General features: G+C 45.6%; 1 protein-coding gene and 2 long non-coding RNA genes across 4 annotated transcripts in view; 1 reads left to right on the plus strand and 2 right to left on the minus strand.

Annotated features, from left to right (window-relative positions):
* Positions 1-16,676, plus strand: part of grm5b (glutamate receptor, metabotropic 5b) — a 70,369-nt gene that overhangs the window by 24,184 nt on the left and 29,509 nt on the right.
* On the minus strand, positions 7,057-7,967 carry LOC132474050 (uncharacterized). 2 transcript variants are annotated; one of them, XR_009529554.1, is made up of 3 exons: positions 7,872-7,967; positions 7,583-7,662; positions 7,057-7,450 (listed from the first exon to the last, which is right to left on the minus strand). It is a non-coding gene; the product is annotated as an uncharacterized LOC132474050 (long non-coding RNA). The 2 variants fall into 2 exon arrangements; XR_009529555.1 differs by having other exon boundaries at positions 7,583-7,668.
* On the minus strand, positions 8,510-9,963 carry LOC132474051 (uncharacterized). The gene is made up of 3 exons (XR_009529556.1): positions 9,878-9,963; positions 9,138-9,377; positions 8,510-8,547 (listed from the first exon to the last, which is right to left on the minus strand). It is a non-coding gene; the product is annotated as an uncharacterized LOC132474051 (long non-coding RNA).

The following is a 16,676-nucleotide window of genomic DNA, read 5'->3' on the forward strand; positions in this document are numbered from 1 at the left end:
GTAACTAAGCAGTTATGAACACTCACAGAATCTCACGTAATCAACGCTCTATCCATCCACACACACAGCCACACACCGCATGACCACACACAAACTCAAACATATACACATTAATCAAGACAGAGCAAGGCAGTTTTGACATTTTGTCTAATGAGTTTTTCTGTTGTCATGGTGAACACTGTCCACTATTTGTCAGGACATATGAAGCTGGCTGACTGCATTTGTCTAGTTTTAACATTTTCCTCCAAAAATGTCAAACCTGCTTACAGTTTTTTTCAATTGCTTGAACACTATAGACACATGCTTAGACCAAAGCAACACAACTTGAAGTTTTTGTTTCTATACCTTAAACACATGTAACCATTCCTTAAACAAAAGCGCTGCTTTGCACTTTAGTTGCAATTGTGCAACACACTTGCTCCTTTCTGCAACACACTTGCTCCTGCACACTACACAGTATTTCATACATAAGACACTTCATTCAAAAATGACGTCTCATTGTACCATTGCTAAAACACATCTATTCAAAATCCTAAACACATTGGTTAATTGAGAATACTTACTTACACACCTGAAAACACTTTCTTCCAAAACTGAACACCAACAGTTTCATCCATAATAAGGACATTCCAACTCGAAAACAGGTATGTCTTCAACTCTCTACTTTCTACTCTACTCAGACTGTATCAGATAGAGAAGTATTCAATAACATAGAGCGAGTGAGCATTTCCAATATCAGACGCATCATGGTAAAGCACCAAATTACCATGAAGCAATTGTACAGGGTCCCATTTGAGAGAAACAGTGTCAGGGTCAAAGGACTTCGACGTGAACATGTACAGGTAAGTGTTACAGTCCTTTACATTTACAATACAGTATTGGTGTCATCCAGTTACAGCTGAATATGTGCCATTGTATCAGTACCACATATACATTGTTGGTTTCCATCGGGCTGCTCTGGTCTGCAACTGGTTCACCAACCATCATCAATTTGAAGTCCTATACTTGCCCCCTTACACACCATTTCTAAACCCCATAGAATAATTATTTTCGGCTTGGAGATGGTGCGTATATGACCGCCAACCTCATGCTCGCATGCCTCTTCTGCAGGCAATGGAACAGGCCTGCAGAGACATCAACATAGGGTCAATCCATGGATGGATTCGGCACACAAGGCAATATTTTCCCGGATGCTTTGCGGCGGAGAAAATATTACTTGTGATGTTGATGAGATCCTATGGCCAGACCCCAACAGACGGCAGGGTCCATAAGCCCACCCATGCACAATTGCCATGTTTTTCTGTGTTCACAGTACAATAGGGTTTATTTATTTATTTATTTTTGCTCAAACTGTATTTACTGCACTGTAATGTACAGTAGAGCAATATACAGTATTTAGTATTTATTTTGGTTGTGGTGAAAACGTGCCCTCTGTGGTGCTGAATAAAAACAGTGAACATGAAAGACTGCAGTGTTTTATATAAAGTAGACCAATGTGTTGCTGCTGATCTGAAAGTGTATTCATATGATGCAAGTGTGTTTCATTTTGACATCAGAGTGCCATTTTTACAAAGAATTGCTAGGTTTCGATAGCCGAGTTTCAATTTGACATAGATGTGAATGGTTTATTTCCCAGTGTTGTGTCTTATTTGCTTGTGTGTTGAGTTTTGACACTGAGCCAAATTTTGCAAAACGTGTTCAAGCAATTGAAAAAAACTGTAAGATCAGGAAACATTCTTTTTTTCTTTCATCCCTTTTTCAATGAATAAAAGCTTCAATAAAGACAGCATTATTGCATTAAATATTATACCGCTCATGAAATTAATGTAGTTTAACTCGTAATGAAGCCTGGCAAATAGCAACAATGATTTCATCCTCATATATTACAGCAGATCTTACAACCTCATCATAGAGCAGAATGTTCACAAACTGCACACTTTTAATTTGAATATTCATTGCATGTATAACATAACATGGGTGTGTGTGTGTGTGTGTGTGTGTGTGTGTGTGTGTGTGTGTGTGTGTGTGTGTGTGTGTGTGTGTGTGTTTGCACGTGCGTGAACATGTGTGTACATCCCCACAAGTGGTTGCATGCATGCATGTGTGTTGTAATGGCATATGGCAGCCAATGCCAATCTTGAATGTCTGCCTAGTTGCCATGGCAGCCATAGAGGAGGGATGTCCAGGTTGAGTGCCATTTCATGACCTTAGATATGAATTAATTTAGGATATATCTGATATTACATCTAAACAGCCCCGCTTACCTCTTTAAAACAAACTCCAAATATTATTTTGAAGCAGTAGACTGTAGTCCACCACCGCCCCTGGACATGAAGTACCCTGTTATCTCTGAGGAACTCTCAATTATCATTAGTGTGGAACATCATTATTAAGTTGAAGCAAGTGCTGTCGCTATCTGTTACTTTTTGGAAAGAACAAACATGCACTAATAATAACACAGGGTGAAATGAACTTGAAGAATAAAAAAGAAAGAAATAATTTACTTGATAGACGTGACTTCATAAACATGTTTATCTCTGGGACAACTCCATCACCGGGAGAGTAATAGCTTAGCATGAATCCTCTTTTTGGAAATGAGTTCTACTTTCTATTTATATTTCCAATTAATTGAATAGGAAGTGAGGTGGCCCTAGGCATTGGGATGTAGGATTGGCTGCTAAACAGGTTGATCAAGGTAGCGCGGTGCCCTAAAAGACCATTTTGCGGGGAATGTGTGCCTGTGTGTGTGTGTGTGTCTATCGGTGTGCATGCATGCGTTTGTGTGTGTGTGTGCGTGTCTGTGTGCCTTACATGTCCTAACAAGACACAACACATGGAGAGATGAGCGTGGGCTGCAAAACCATGGCAACTGCTCTGGGTTCTTTAAATCATCTGTTGGGGTTTGTGTTGCTCTTGTATGTGTGTGTGTGTGTGTGCGTGCGTGCGTGCGTGTGTACACATACACACACACACATGTGTGTACACACATACACACACACACACACACACACACACGCACACTTACACAAACACACACAGTTGGTGTGCATGTGTGTGTTTGATGTCATGGTTGTGTCAACCCACAAATGGAAAGCCAACCCACAAATTCCCATATATTTTCACACTTTTAGACGTATGCATTAAAGAGCTCTTCAGAAGCCCTCTTCTTATGACAACATCGCCTACACAGTTACATAACTGCTGTAGGTGAAGTCATCTGTGCTGTGGTACCAACATGTGTTCAAATGCCAGCACACTCATGACTAAACACACCATCCACACACCACAGGCTGCTTGTTGACCGCTTAGTTTGAAAGTGTGCTTTGTCTGTGAGTATGTGGGTATGTGTGTGAATGATTTATATATGGCATATATATATATATATATATACATATATATAAAAATGCATTTATTTCGACACACAGGGCTCACTTTAAGGCACTTTATGTTTTGTCATGGTTGTTGTTTCAGGACCCACTTATTTTGCTGCTTCAATTTGATCCACATTGTGGTAATACAATCTAAACATGTCACAACTTGATTTAGAGTACAGAAACCAGTACCAATTAAAAGTGAAACAAAAAAACTTGTATGCAAATGTACCTGAAAGTTATTCCCACAGCGATCAAAAAACCTATCCTGTCCAGTCCTGTCCTGTCCTCCATGCCAGATGGATAAGCCTGTTCATTTACACCTACCGTGAGCTGTGGAATCATTCAGATGAGGCCCAGCCTGGCTCTGTGCTTCTGTTCCCCTGACTGGGCTTGTATGGAAATGAAAATCCTCTTGTGTCTGATGGACAAACAGAGGGAGAACCAACACAAAGTATTTCTTACCAGGGCTTATATTGGAGGGAAAATCAAACTGATTGCTCTCTGTCTTCGGGTGCCAAACGGCTGTGGAGTGAGCCAGGATAATCTCCATGAGGCAAGGTGGTTTCATCTGTATGGAGATATATTTCAGGGGTCTTTCTGGAAACTTACTTTTACCTACTCGAGGTGGAAAGCCATTTGTGTGTGTGTGTGTGTGTGTGTGTGTGTGTGTGTGTGTGTGTGTGTGTGTGTGTGTGTGTGTGTGTGTGTGTGTGTGTGTGTCCTGGTGTGATCTGCCAGGAAATTTGCCAAACATATGGCAGAAGTAAACAGGAAACTAAGGGGAAAGCAACAAACCTCATCAAAGAAATGAACTGTGTGTGTATGTGTGAGAGGAAGAGGGGAAAGCGTTGAACATGAAGGAGTGGGTCAATATGCGGGGAGGAAGCTGAAAAATAAAGTGCAAGTAAAAAGAAAATGTGATGAATGGGAGACGGACACCCATGCGAAGGTTGAAGGGCAAGGGAGAGAGAGAGATAGAGAGAGACGGAGAGAGAGACAGAGAGAGAGAGAGAGAGAGAGAGAGAGAGAGAGGCTGACAGTGAGATGACGGATCCATTGATAGATAGACATGCCTGAATGCAACAGCGGGAGAAGCGGATGACAGCGCATGTGGCTGGAGTGGAGAGGGGGGGGGGGGGTGGAGGGGGGAGGGGGGTCTCAAGGGAGAGGTGGAGGTGTGAAAGATAGAAAGAGAGTGAAGGCACAGATGGAGCGAGAGAGAGAGAGAGAAAGAGACATTTTTGACAGGGAAAGCAGAGGAGGGGAACCATTGATCCAAGAGGAAGGATACAATGACAGGGAGTGAGGAAGAGGAAGAGAGAGGAGAGAGGAAAGAGAGAACACGACTCTTGATCCATGGCAGTTGATTGATTAGTTACTTACTTTTCATCCAAACTGACCTCGCCTCGGTGTTTCCCTCTGTCTTTGTGTTTTTAGTGTGTTAAAATCTACATTTCTCACTTGGTAGATCTACAATCCACTACTGAATGCGTGTCCGAATATGGCAGTTGTGATGTTATCAAAACAAAGCAATGTGAAATGTCTCATATCCCCCTTTCACCATGCTATCCTGTTTAGCCCGGCCTGGAGGGGAGTTCCAATAACAGCGCTCTGCAAGAGCTAACAGATTTGATTTGCTGTCCCGAGGGGGACCTCTATTTATCAAGTTTCAATATACTATGGATCTGTCTTGGGCCTCACAGCCCTGCCGTTTCAGGAAACCTACATCTGCTTCACGCAGACAATATGCGTGCTCAGGAATCAGAAACTTTTATGATGAGAAAAACTTGCCTTACATTGTATTGTGTGTGTGTGTGTGTGTGTGTGTGTGTGTGTGTGTGTGTGTGTGTGTGTGTGTGTGTGTGTGTGTGTGTGTGTTTTTAGGTCAAACTATCATGTGCAATGTGGGGGATAGACATCAGGAAAGAGGGTGATCAATCTTTCAAGGGTGACCCATCTCTCCATCCATCATTCTGGTGTGTGTGTGTGTGTGTGTGTGTGTGTGTGTGTGTGTGTGTGTGTGTGTGTGTGTGTGTGTGTGTGTGTCTGTCCTTGAATGGGTGTATGCGAGTTGGTGTGCATGTGTGTGTTTGATGTCATGGTTGTGTGTGTGTGTGTGTGTGTGTGTGTGTGTGTGTGTGTGTGTGTGTAGTGGAAAGTTGTGATCCTCTAGCAAATCGACGCCACTTCGACCTGGGCGGGACTTTACGTCCTACGTCACTCGCTATGGGTGTGCATGTGTGCGCGTAGCCGTCACTCGCGATGGGTGTGCAATGCATGTGAGAATGGTTTTGGCTTTAGTGTCTATGGGTTGGTAATAACGGTTCAGATGATTTTTCTGATGGAAAAGTGGTCTTTTATTTCCATAATCTTTGTTCAGTGAACGCATAAACCCGTTTGTTAGTTAGCAGTTAAACAAAATGCGATCTCTTTGTTTACAGTTACCAACGACCAACTGATGATTGGGGGTTCGATTCCCTAGTGATGCAAGGTTTTTTCTTTCATTTTGGACTGCACACACATCGCGAGTGACGGATACTCGAACAATGTACACACTTTACTGTCTTTACAATTTCTAGGCAACCGAAGTTTAAAGATTGTCAAGTGGTTAACTCTTGAATCGCATGTACCAAGACCTGATGGGTTAGTGGTCAGAGAACAACTCATTAACGCGGGGACGGGATAAGGGGTTCGATTCCTTAATGAAGCTAGCTTTTTTTCTTTCATATTGGACTGGATGTTTGCATGCCATTTTGCGTAACTTGTAGTTTATGATGAAGAAATGTTACTGGGGTTAAGGTTAGGGTAACGCTAAGGATAAGACACAAACGGCTACACGCACACATGCAAACCCATAGCGAGTGACGTAGGACGTAAAGTCCCGCCCAGGTCGAAGTGGCGTCGATTTAGAGAGTCCCGTAGAGGGGGGGGGGGGGGGGGGTCAAGGTGAGGGTAGAGGGGGGGGTCAAGGTGAGGGTAGAGGGGGGGGGGTCAAGGTGAGGGTAGAGGGGGGGGTCAAGGTGAGGGTAGAGGGGGGGGGGTCAAGGTGAGGGTAGAGGGGGGAGGTCAAGGTGAGGGTAGAGGGGGGGGGTCAAGGTGAGGGTAGAGGGGGGGGTCAAGGTGAGGGTAGAGGGGGGGGGTCAAGGTGAGGGTAGAGGGGGGGTCAAGGTGAGGGTAGAGGGGGGGGGTCAAGGTGAGGGTAGAGGGGTCAAGGTGAGGGTAGAGGGGGGGGGGTCAAGGTGAGGGTAGAGGGGGGGGGTCAAGGTGAGGGTAGAGGGGGGGGGTCAAGGTGAGGGTAGAGGGGGGGGTCAAGGTGAGGGTAGAGGGGGGGGTCAAGGTGAGGGGGGGGTCAAGGTGAGGGTAGAGGGGGGGGGGGGTCAAGGTGAGGGTAGAGGGGGGGGGTCAAGGTGAGGGTAGAGGGTAGAGGGGGGGGGTCAAGGTGAGGGTAGAGGGGGGGGGTCAAGGTGAGGGTAGAGGGGGGGGGTCAAGGTGAGGGTAGAGGGGGGGGTCAAGGTGAGGGTAGAGGGGGGGGGTCAAGGTGAGGGTAGAGGTCGAGGGTAGGGTAGATGTGTATAGGTTAACTCATTATGGTCAGTATTAAACATCACATAATGCACAACATGCAGAAAAAGCCACACAACCAGGTAGAATTTGTTATATACGATTTTATATAAACACCACGAGTATACATTTTATAAAATCGTTTGCACATTGAAACATTTTGGGAAGCGTTTTGTCCGATGTCCGAACCCATTTTGATCACAAAGCGTATATCGTGAATCCAGCGCAGCCATCTGTCCCTAACTCTGTCCCTAACACTGAACCCCGACGCCTTGAAGGACAAGGAACCCTCCCACTATGGGGAGGAAGGAACCCTCGATGGAACACGCTCGGTGCATCCAAACGTGCAACAGATGGTGAGAAGGTCACGTTGCGCGAGTGTGGAGGAGATGAATCCACAGGCCAAAGTCCTGTTGTGTGAGTGTGGAGTAGATGAATCCACAGGCCAAGGTCACGTTGCGCGAGTGTGGAGGAGATGAATCCACAGGCCAGCGATGAGTGGCGGTTGTTGATCACTGAAATCTGGACAGAGGAAAACAGCATATTGTTCAGTTGACTGTCTAGGTAGTGTCACGTTATCAAAAGGTTATTACACCTGTAGTCAATGAACACGATGTCCATGTCATCTTCAGCAGTGGGATACTGACCTAAAGGCCTCCAGCTGGTCAGAGATACAGGTTTGATGCAGCTCAGGTCTGTCTGTCCCAGACTGGACACAGCATTTCAACTGCACCTTACAAAGACGGATGATATGAATACAAAAGGATACAATGATTCAGTTATTTAGCAGACCGTCTGAGCCAAAGAGACTTGGTGAATTCAGAAGTGCGTCATGCCATGTAGTCTGAGAACTCAGGGGTGGAACCCAGCACCATTTGATGGAGAGCCAAACACCCCATCCTGCCCTGTTAAGAGTTCCATCAGCAACAGACTCACCTTCCAGATGCATGGCTCCTTCAGCTCTCTCCTCAGTGGATATCCCCTTGGAGTCGGGTGTCACTCGCCCCACCCTGACGTCCTTCACCAGGCAGGCCTATGCCCCGCCTTCCTGTTTGGGGACAAACGGGGCCGTTTGGCCTCAATGTCTGGGCACAATCAAAGTGGTAGTTTGATGGTCTGACATCAGTGGTAGTTTGCTATAATGTCTGGTAGTAAACTGTTGTTTCCCAGTACAAGTCATGTTTAGTTCATGCAAACATACCAGTACTACTTGTTGGCAGGCAGACTCATGGTTCTCCAGGTGCACGGCTCCTCCATCAGCTCTCCTCAGGCAAGGACTCCTGGTCTGTGTAAACAGTGGTGGTAGTTGAGCAATTGGGGGGGGGGGGGGTATTCTTGTGACGCCCAGTTTAAACCAAAGCCCTGGCTGGAGTGTTAATGAGGGCATTGAATATGATTTGTTTTATTCTTTCCAACTTGCATAGAAACTAAAGCAAATGCAAAGCAGCTATAGTTTGTAATCTCTTAAGTCAGAACACTGAAATATTCTAGTTGATGAAAATGCTGTTCAGTTCCATAAATAATTGAATCACTTAGTTCTGATGGTCACATGACTGAACACAGTCATGTGTTCATGCAGTCGCATCGTAGCGATCGTAGATCCGAGCGGATCCTGGTGGGTCAGCGATACAATCAGGATATGAAAAGAAAAAACATTCTCACACCTCAGTAGACAGTTTTTCTTCATTTTAAAAGGGGACATTATACCACCAGGTGTGAGTGTGATTAGCCTTACAAGCCGTTTCCAAAATCTGACACATATTACATCACTACTGGGCGTGTACACCTAGATCTGTGCTGGATAGATGAGCAACGTTTACTTCGGTCCACTGGGTAGGCTGGTAGAATGATCTGTACAGCACAGATCTAGGTGGACACGCCCACTAGTGATGTCATATGGGGCAGATTTTCAAAACCGCTTGTTAGGCTAATCACACTCACACCTGGTGGTATAATACGTCCCCTTTACAGAATAACAACTTTCAGAACTCATGTGAGAAATCAGACGCTGCAGCCACACATGGAGAGCAAAATTGTGAGTGAATAAATCCTGTTCACTCACAGCTCCATTAACCCAGCGACTTTTTTCTCAAAATCATTCTGATCAAAACGATGGCTGAAGAGACCGATGTAGGGCTGGTGGAGTGGCTAGTCTAGCAGCCTACTTTTTCACATTGAGGTGGCAGTGTAAGGTATAATCACCTCAGGGTCGGCTGTCCTTGCCCCCCCACCGAGGGACGTCCTTCACCAGCGGGTCCTCAGCACGGCTCTATCAGCCCCCCTCCATCACAGAGTCCTGGTCTGGAGCAAAAAGCAGGGAATTTGCCTCATGTCCACCATGTTCAGTTCATGCAAACCAGTGCAAACCAGTACCACCTGTTGGCAGGTAGATTCATGGTCGTCCTCCAGATGCAGTTCCTCCATCAGCCAAGGGCATTGGGTCTGTAACAAACAGGGGTGGTAGTTGAGCAGTGGGTGGGATTATTCTTTGGACGCCTCTTTTAAACCATTCTGAACCAAAGTACTGGCTTTTAGTGTAAAATTTAAGTTAAAAAAAGTTAAAAAAGTTAAAAAAATAAATAAGAACCATGCACACACTTGAAAATGTGTTATGCAGGAGAATGGTAGAACATTCTGTGAATTCAACAGCACACATTTGAAATTTGACTGTTAACATTATTCAAACAGTCTTCTGCCTCAGCTGAAACTCAATATTTAAAACAAACGATAAAACTTGTAGAATTCTTGTACCAGTAGCGTAGACTCTAGCCTTCACATTCAGGGGTTAGAGTCTCAATAAAACTTCACCGATGGCTCCATTAAGCCAAGGACGGTTTTCTCTAAATCTGCCATATTAGATGACGGCTGAAGTAACCGATTTTAGAACAGAAACTGTTCAGTAGCAGTGAGTGATAATCAATTTAGAGACTGGCTGCATTCACCCCGACATCATTCTTAAGGCAGGGCCTCCGTCCACCATGGCTCCTCCATCGGCTCTCGTCCACCATGGCGCCGTCGGCTCTCGTCCACCATGGCTCCGTCGGCTCTCCTCAATCAGTCCTCCTCCTCCACCAACGCGTCCTGACCTAACATCAAACGGCAGTAGTTGGGTCCAAAATCAGCCATATTAGATGACGGCTGAAGTAACCGATTTTAGAACAGAAACCGTTCAGTAGCAGTGAGTGATAATCAAACTCGAGATTGGCTGCATTCACCCCGACATCATTCTTAAGGCAGGACCTCCACCACGGCTCCTCCATCGGCTCTCGTCCACCATGGCTCCGTCGGCTCTCGTCCACCATGGCGCCGTCGGCTCTCGTCCACCACGGCTCCTCCGTCGGCTCTCGTCCACCATGGCGCCGTCGGCTCTCGTCCACCATGGCTCCTCCGTCAGCTCTCGTCCACCATGGCTCTGTCGCTTCTCGTCCAACATGGCTCAGTCGGCTCTCCTCCATCAGTCCTCCTCCTCCACCAACGCGTCCTGACCTAACATCAAACGGCAGTAGTTGGGTCCAAAATCTGGTAACGAAGCCGGGGAGGTCAAACCTGCACACCCTTCCTTGTATTTGTAAAGGGGAAAAAATATCTAACTTCCTCAAGTATACTCGTTGAGAAATGTATAAACTACTACTGTCAGAATGAAAATCTGAGAAAGATAATAAAAAATAGTCAACCTCTGCAATTAGTTTCAGAGAGGCTTGGTGATGGTTACCCTGGTCCACCCTGCTGCCCCATTACTGGTCCAGGTAGTGGGGTTACCCTCTGGTACTGAACCATCATAATCAAGCACATGAACATCCAATATACATCCTTTTAACACAAAAATCAACATTGATCGAAAGCCACTTACACCGATAGAGCCTGGTTCAACAGCTCGGCCACATCTACTCCCACCGACCACGCTGCAGAGATCACTGAGAAGATCATAATGTTATAAAAGATGGGTAAATACTGTGGGAATCAATGTGAGAAATCAGACGCTGCAGCCTCACATGGAGAGCAAAATTGTGAGTGAATAAATCCTGTTCACTCACAGCTCCCTAAACCCAGCGACTTTTTTCTCAAAATCATTCTGATCAAAACGATGGCTAAAGAGACCGATGTAGGGCTGGTGGAGTGGCTAGTCTAGAAGCCTACTCCTTCACATTGAGGTGGCAGTGTAAGGTATAATCACCTCAGGGTCGGCTGTCCTTGCCCCCCCACGAGGGACGTCCTTCACCAGCGGGTCCTCAGCACGGCTCCATCACCACCCCTCACAGAGTCCTGGTCTGGAGCAAAAAGCAGGGAATTTGCCTCATGTCCACCATGTTCAGTTCATGCAAACCAGTGCAAACCAGTACCACCTGTTGGCAGGTAGATTCATGGTCGTCCTCCAGATGCAGTTCCTCCATCAGCCAAGGGCATTGGGTCTGTAACAAACAGGGGTGGTAGTTGAGCAGTTGGTGGGATTATTCTCTGGACGCCTCTTTTAAACCATTCTGAATCAAAGTACTGGCTTTTGGTGTAAAATGTAGAGGAATAGAAGACACTGCAAGTTAAAAAAATAAATAAGAACCATGCACACACTTGAAAATGTGTTATGCAGGAGAATGGTAGAACATTCTGTGAATTCAACAGCACACATTTGAAATTTGACTGTTAACATTATTCAAACAGTCTTCTGCCTCAGCTGAAACTCAATATTTAAAACAAACGATAAAACTTGTAGAATTCTTGTACCAGTAGCGTAGACTCTAGCCTTCACATTCAGGGGTTAGAGTCTCAATAAAACTTCACCGATGGCTCCATTAAGCCAAGGACGGTTTTCTCTAAATCTGCCATATTAGATGACGGCTGAAGTAACCGATTTTAGAACAGAAACTGTTCAGTAGCAGTGAGTGATAATCAATTTAGAGACTGGCTGCATTCACCCCGACATCATTCTTAAGGCAGGGCCTCCGTCCACCATGGCTCCTCCATCGGCTCTCGTCCACCATGGCGCCGTCGGCTCTCGTCCACCATGGCTCCGTCGGCTCTCCTCAATCAGTCCTCCTCCTCCACCAACGCGTCCTGACCTAACATCAAACGGCAGTAGTTGGGTCCAAAATCAGCCATATTAGATGACGGCTGAAGTAACCGATTTTAGAACAGAAACCGTTCAGTAGCAGTGAGTGATAATCAAACTCGAGATTGGCTGCATTCACCCCGACATCATTCTTAAGGCAGGACCTCCACCACGGCTCCTCCATCGGCTCTCGTCCACCATGGCTCCGTCGGCTCTCGTCCACCATGGCGCCGTCGGCTCTCGTCCACCACGGCTCCTCCGTCGGCTCTCGTCCACCATGGCGCCGTCGGCTCTCGTCCACCATGGCTCCTCCGTCAGCTCTCGTCCACCATGGCTCTGTCGCTTCTCGTCCAACATGGCTCAGTCGGCTCTCCTCCATCAGTCCTCCTCCTCCACCAACGCGTCCTGACCTAACATCAAACGGCAGTAGTTGGGTCCAAAATCTGGTAACGAAGCCGGGGAGGTCAAACCTGCACACCCTTCCTTGTATTTGTAAAGGGGAAAAAATATCTAACTTCCTCAAGTATACTCGTTGAGAAATGTATAAACTACTACTGTCAGAATGAAAATCTGAGAAAGATAATAAAAAATAGTCAACCTCTGCAATTAGTTTCAGAGAGGCTTGGTGATGGTTACCCTGGTCCACCCTGCTGCCCCATTACTGGTCCAGGTAGTGGGGTTACCCTCTGGTACTGAACCATCATAATCAAGCACATGAACATCCAATATACATCCTTTTAACACAAAAATCAACATTGATCGAAAGCCACTTACACCGATAGAGCCTGGTTCAACAGCTCGGCCACATCTACTCCCACCGACCACGCTGCAGAGATCACTGAGAAGATCATAATGTTATAAAAGATGGGTAAATACTGTGGGAATCAATGTGAGAAATCAGACGCTGCAGCCTCACATGGAGAGCAAAATTGTGAGTGAATAAATCCTGTTCACTCACAGCTCCCTAAACCCAGCGACTTTTTTCTCAAAATCATTCTGATCAAAACGATGGCTAAAGAGACCGATGTAGGGCTGGTGGAGTGGCTAGTCTAGAAGCCTACTCCTTCACATTGAGGTGGCAGTGTAAGGTATAATCACCTCAGGGTCGGCTGTCCTTGCCCCCCCACGAGGGACGTCCTTCACCAGCGGGTCCTCAGCACGGCTCCATCACCACCCCTCACAGAGTCCTGGTCTGGAGCAAAAAGCAGGGAATTTGCCTCATGTCCACCATGTTCAGTTCATGCAAACCAGTGCAAACCAGTACCACCTGTTGGCAGGTAGATTCATGGTCGTCCTCCAGATGCAGTTCCTCCATCAGCCAAGGGCATTGGGTCTGTAACAAACAGGGGTGGTAGTTGAGCAGTTGGTGGGATTATTCTCTGGACGCCTCTTTTAAACCATTCTGAATCAAAGTACTGGCTTTTGGTGTAAAATGTAGAGGAATAGAAGACACTGCAAGTTAAAAAAATAAATAAGAACCATGCACACACTTGAAAATGTGTTATGCAGGAGAATGGTAGAACATTCTGTGAATTCAACAGCACACATTTGAAATTTGACTGTTAACATTATTCAAACAGTCTTCTGCCTCAGCTGAAACTCAATATTTAAAACAAACGATAAAACTTGTAGAATTATTTTACCAGTAGCGTACTCTAGCCTTCACATTTAGGGGTTAGAGTCTCAATAAAACTTCACTGATGGCTCCATTAAGCCAAGGACGGTTTTCTCTAAATCTGCCATATTAGATGACGGCTGAAGTAACCGATTTTAGAAACAGAAACCGTTCAGTAGCAGTGAGAGTGATAATCAATCTAGAGACTGGCTGCATTCACCCCGACATCATTCTTAAGGCAGGACCTCCACCATGGCTCCTCCGTCGGCTCTCGTCCACCACGGCACCTCCGTCGGCTCTCGACCACCATGGCTCCGTCGGCTCTCGTCCACCATGGCGCTGTCGGCTCTCGTCCACCATGGCTCCAACGGATCTCCTCCATCAGCCCTCCTCCTCAACCAACGCGTCCTGACCTAACAAACGGCAGTAGTTGGGTCCAAAATCAGCCATATTAGATGACGGCTGAAGTAACCGATTTTAGAACAGAAACCGTTCAGTAGCAGTGAGAGTGATAATCAATTTAGAGATTGGCTGCATTCACCCCGACATCATTCTTAAGGCAGGACCTCCACCACGGCTCCTCCGTCGGCTCTCGTCCACCATGGCTCCGTCGGCTCTCCTCCATCAGCCCTCCTCCTCCACCAACGCGTCCTGACCTAACATGAAACGGCAGTAGTTGGGTCCAAAATCTGGTAACAAAGCCGGGGAGGTCAAACCTGCACACCCTTGCATTTGTAAAGGGGAAAAAATATCTAACTTCAAGTTTACAAGTTGACTCGTTGAGAAATGTATAAACTACTACTGTCAGAATGAAAATCTGAGAAAGATAATAAAAAATAATCAGCCTCAACAATTAGTTTCAGAGCGGCTTGGAGATGGTACCCTGGTCCACCCTGCTGCCCCATTACTGGTCCAGGTAGTGGGGTTACCCTCTGGTCCCCAGCCTCAGGTCCAACCAGCTGTGTTGTACAATATTTAACTAAACCTTGGGAGACGACGTGCCATTTCTAAACTGCTGTAAATTAGCTTTATTAATCAACTACATTTACATTTAGCAGATGCTTTTAACCAAAGCGATGAGTACATTTTTCAGAAAGAGAAGCAATAAACTAGACACAGGTTGGACGTCTTCAGGAAGCGGACTCCCAAACACTAAATCAAGGTACTGAACCATCATAATCAAGCACATTAACATCCAATATTCATCCTTTTAACGCAAAAATCAACATTGATCGAAAGCCACTTACACCGATAGAGCCTGGTTCAACTGCTCGGCCACATCTCCTCCCACCGACCACGCTGCAGAGATCACTGAGAAGATCATAATGTTATAAAAGATTGGTAAATACTGTGGGAATCAATGTGAAAGCTTCAATATCAAACACTCACATGTGCGGTTGGATTGACATCTTCTGCATCATACAGGATCAGGACTGCAAGGCCTGGAGTTTCCCCCCCGTCTGTTAGCACAACATTCATCCATTTAAAAACACCACGACGCGCTTTACATCACTGCCTCACCAATAATAAACTGAACATCAATATAAGAGTTCTTGGTCACCACGTATCTTAGTTGCCTTGTGCTTAGTTTGATTTATTCAAAAGTCAAAGGTTTATGGTAGCATTTGCGCAACAATTAACTTTACTTTTCTAAACAGCTATACCATTTGATAATACGTGAATAAGCACACTTACATTTAACCCTTCCTTTTGTTTCTGAAGTCTAGCAGAAACTATATTGAGCAGATCACAGCCCAGATATTTAGAACACTAGCAATATCAATAGTAATTTAGATAGTAAAATGATACTTAGCCACATTCAGCTGCTGGGTTGTTGAACTAAAAAGCCGTAGTATGTAAATGCCGTCGTCTCCATCTTTTACGCGACCCGATAAATGTATGCGCAGAAAATCGAGAGTTGATTGTAGAGCGCAGTTATCAAAGTAGTTTGCGGTATTTTGTGGGATAATTAAAAATATATATATTTTAAGAGTGCCCTTCCTAATTTCTAGTGCATAAGGATTTACCAATAATCGCAGATGGTTACCTATAGAAATGGGGCACTGCCAGATTACCTTAATTGGGTACGCTCATTAGTTATGAGGTTTACGCAAATGCCAATATTGATCGTACTGCCAGACGCCATAATAAGGTGTGGATGACATAACGCAATTGCCAATCCTGATCGTACTGCCAGACGCCATAATAAGGTGTGGATGACGTAACGCAATTGCCAATCCTGTTCGTACTGCCAGTTATCCTCCACCACACAGTACTGCAGCATTAGAGCTTCACAGACTGCACAAAACTAACTACCAACCTCTACAGAAACCCCAAGCCCCGTCATACTGGAATCGTAACGTTCCAGTACGAACCATCCCTAAGTAACATAACCAGCACCTCACCTTGAGCTGAACGACGATGAAGATCTTGTGGTCGTCTCATTGCAAAATACAGCCAACAGACTTACCTTGAGGTGATCTGGTAGTTTGTTGCTGTTGGTTTATGTACAAAACATTTTGACTAAACATTTCAGTTACCCCATTTAACTAATTATCTACCAATTAACAATGCTTGCCAGTGTACAAAAAAAGCTAACTAATCTGTCTTTTGGCTACTTCCTCGCTTCACATCGCATGAGCATTGTCATATTGATCCGGGTGTGGTCTGAGTGGCCAGAGATGCATGTTAGGATACTGTGCTGTCTGAAGTCTACTGTTCTGTAGACGTGCCCCCCTCCGGAGAAACAGTGTTCAAAAGGGCTGTTGCATCAGTTACATGACCTGGAACATCCGTCAAGACTGTGACAGGGACTCCCCAAGGAGAGACGCCATGGGTAGGATGCGAGGGCTCTTTCTCAGCGACTAGAATACACCACAGCGCCTACGAGAGGGAACCATTGCACACATTTCAATATTCCTCTTCATAGATCTTGAAGCCCCAGCGAGGATTTCTTTTCCTCCTCAGCTGAAGAAGAGCTTGGTTACAGCATGAAGAGAACCCTAGTTGGGATGTTACCAAGATGGTTTCTGATTCAAAGGGGGACCCAACTCCCAGGTCCAGCTAGCATCGACAAATGCAT

This window comes from Gadus macrocephalus, chromosome 16 (genome assembly GCF_031168955.1).
Source record: "Gadus macrocephalus chromosome 16, ASM3116895v1".
NCBI lineage: Eukaryota > Metazoa > Chordata > Actinopteri > Gadiformes > Gadidae > Gadus > Gadus macrocephalus.